General features: G+C 35.1%; 1 pseudogene; it reads right to left on the bottom strand.

Annotated features, from left to right (window-relative positions):
* Positions 1–842: 842 nt before the first annotated feature.
* Positions 843–2,803, bottom strand: LOC145040765 (uncharacterized; annotated as a pseudogene).
* Positions 2,804–3,126: the final 323 nt, after the last annotated feature.

Below are 3,126 nucleotides of genomic sequence, written 5' to 3'. Positions count from 1 at the left end.
GGAATTCACTTCATTTTGCTTTAAGATTCCTGATGTCTGAAACAAATCATAACCACACAATGCAAAAATATAAAAGTCAAAAGTCAAAAAAAGACGAACTTCACATAAAAAAATACACATACACTATCATTGCAAAAAAGACGAGCTTCACATAAAAAAATACCCATAGACTACCTTGATTTAAGAGGAAACAGAAATAAGTGGTTAATAATGTGTGGCCCAACAGAAGCTTCACGGTTTCTATCAGCAAAAAAGTACAGAAAACATGAGAATTTAATCATTTATATATTGAAATTTGTTAAATATGAGGAATGATATAACTTACAGGCAAACGATCCCAAACAAGGTGACCATCATTTGGTTTGAGGTGATAATAAGAGCATCCAAAAGCAACAGCAGCCACACCAATGTAAAAGCATGTCGAACCACAAAGCTCACCTTGTAGACTTAGGCATTTTATACCAGGCAGAATCAGGGGCAGTATAAACCTGAGAAGTGGATGCTACTTTGTTTAATTGTAGTTATCACTATTATATAGGTCATCCATAAAAGTTAAAAGGTACACCATTTGAAAGAGAAAACAAGAAAAAGATAAAAAGTGTTATCTGTTAAGGATGAAAAGTGGAAAGAGTAGCTCTTTAAAAAGATTGACAAAATCAGAAAATATATTTCCATTGACTTGTTAACAAAAACCCCTCGCTTTATCAATCTTTTATAAGTATATCATAAATCCAAAAAGTTATCTACGTTGAAATCCAACAAACCAAGTTTCAACAAACATAGCAATGGATATGGAACACCCATGTTAAAATATATACAAGATGAAGGGCATAATCATCAATCTACCATCGACATATCCCAAGTGCTTCTGTCCTCAACATTGATATCGCCTCTTCATACTCTGAAGCATATACAAACCCCCACAGCTGCACACATTGACATTCATATCAACTCAACTTATGCAAACTATTTATATTAAATTACACTTTTGGTCCCTGAGAATCTCTAATTTTCCTGATTTTGGTCCCAAAAAGTTTTCTCTTGCAACTTTAGTCCTTATTTGACTATTTTTGGTCCCGAACCATTTTTTTCAATTTTGGTCCCCAAAAATTCTCTTACAATTTTGGTCCTTTGAAATTTCTTATAGAGTTTCAGTCCTTGTTCTAAGTAAGATGACCATTTTTGGTCCCTGAGTATTGCTGATCTTTTCAATTTTAGTCCCAACTCATTTTACTTGGAACGAAGAGTAAAAATGTTACAAAAACCTCAAATAAGGATCAAATTTGCAAGAGAATTTTGTAGGACCCAAATTGAACAAAATCAGCCATACTCGAGGACCAAAAATGTAATTTTTGCAAAAATAAGTGAGAGAAAGCACCTTAATTTCCTTCACTTCAAATTCTTGGGTGTTTGACAAACAAGAGTTACCATAAGTTTCTCAGGCCAAACTTGACCCATTCAATTTGGGGAAAAAAATATGCAAATTGCCAAATTACCATATTATCCCTCAAAAAGAAAAATAGGAATGATGCAAGTGCAACACTCGTACAAGTCACTATCGAGATACAATGCAAAATGATTTCCCCACCAAGCGCTAAATACTCAGTTGAACAAAGAGTAAAATACCGATTCACCCCTAATAAATGCACAATTAACATAATAAATCCCAAATAAATATTAAAATTATAAAAGATTTTTTTATATATTATCAAGAAAATGCAGTACCTGTGGGGCGATATATAACAGGACGCCCTGGAGTATTTGTAAACACAAATGTATCATTCGATCCCTGTATAGTATTTACTCATCATAGTGAAAAAGGGTAGAAAAGTCTTTTGTCAACATATAGAGAAACGAACTTAATTAAACAATTACAAACCTGGTATCTTTTCTTTGTTGATGGTTTCAAAGGTGCCTCAACTAAACCACCAAACACTGCACCTTTACGATCTCCAACGACCTGAAAATGTTTAATCAAGTTTCAGTTAAAGGGTAAAGTTGACATTTTGCATAGTTACTGAAGACAAGACATTACCAGTAGACTTAACCCAGGGCAAAGATTGCTTCTTCTATATAAGGTTGAAAGAGATATGCCATGCCTCCATGTACTAACATATAAAAAAGATAATGATATATCAAGATTCAAGAATAATGTGAAACTGAAAATATGAAGAAGATGAAGTTTTACCTGTATAGTAAGACCCATTTCTTTCCTTGACTGAGAACAGGGAGTGCAACATAAAGATCAGAACGTGTATTTCTGTCATAAGTTGTGAAGGTTCTGACATTTTTGGAAGTTTATTAGAAGGAAAAGATGCAATCACATTTTGTACAGGAACCCCATCATTAGTGTCAAATTGAGAGCTTGTTTCTTTCATGTCATCAATCTTTAATTCAGTGTTTACTTTCCCAGATGCATGAGATCGATACCCACTAAACCTAGCAGCTTGTGAAAGAGCCTTGCTGAGTGACTGTTTTCCCTTAGAGAATAGACCTTTCTTTCCATTGTTTTCTTTTGAAACGTTTGGGGATGATGTGTCATTTGTGTAGCTAGTTACCACTTGGTTGTCGTTCCATTCTGAATATTCAGACTCGTTTTCTGATCTTCCTGGTGATAAGAATGAGTAGAGAAATGCAGTGAAGGAGGAAGTATCTGGCCCATCAACCAAGATCAATCTCTCTGTAGCCCTACGCAAAACCCTCCATGGTATCAAGCTCAATCTCTGTAGCCCTACGATCTGCCATGTCCAAATCTCTCTCGTCCTCCAAAGAATCGTCCAACCCAACCGACCTTCATAGCCATTTCTACTGATTTCCAACTCGATATCATAAATTATGTTTCGACATGAGAGTGTGGGGAGGTTTCAAGAAGAACAGAGCAGAAGCAACAATGCAAACGATAACATTAGGTATCGAGGGCTAATCGAGTTTGATTAAAAAGGTTATAAAACTCGTAATAAAGGAAGACAAACCTCTGGAACAAATAAAGAAGTAGAATGTTGATGGTGATTGACCATGGAGTTTCGAGGCCTTGACTTTAATGGAGCTATTGTTCTACTTGATATGGAAATCACTCAAAATTTGTAGTTGTGATACAGCTCTTCTATTGATTGAGAGGCTGAGAAT

Source organism: Lactuca saligna, chromosome 4 (assembly GCF_052625555.1).
Source record: "Lactuca saligna cultivar CGN05327 chromosome 4, ASM5262555v1, whole genome shotgun sequence".
NCBI classification, from domain to species: Eukaryota; Viridiplantae; Streptophyta; class Magnoliopsida; order Asterales; family Asteraceae; genus Lactuca; species Lactuca saligna.
The sequence above is the reverse complement of the archived record's forward strand: the minus strand, read 5'-3'. Positions and strand labels throughout refer to the sequence as shown.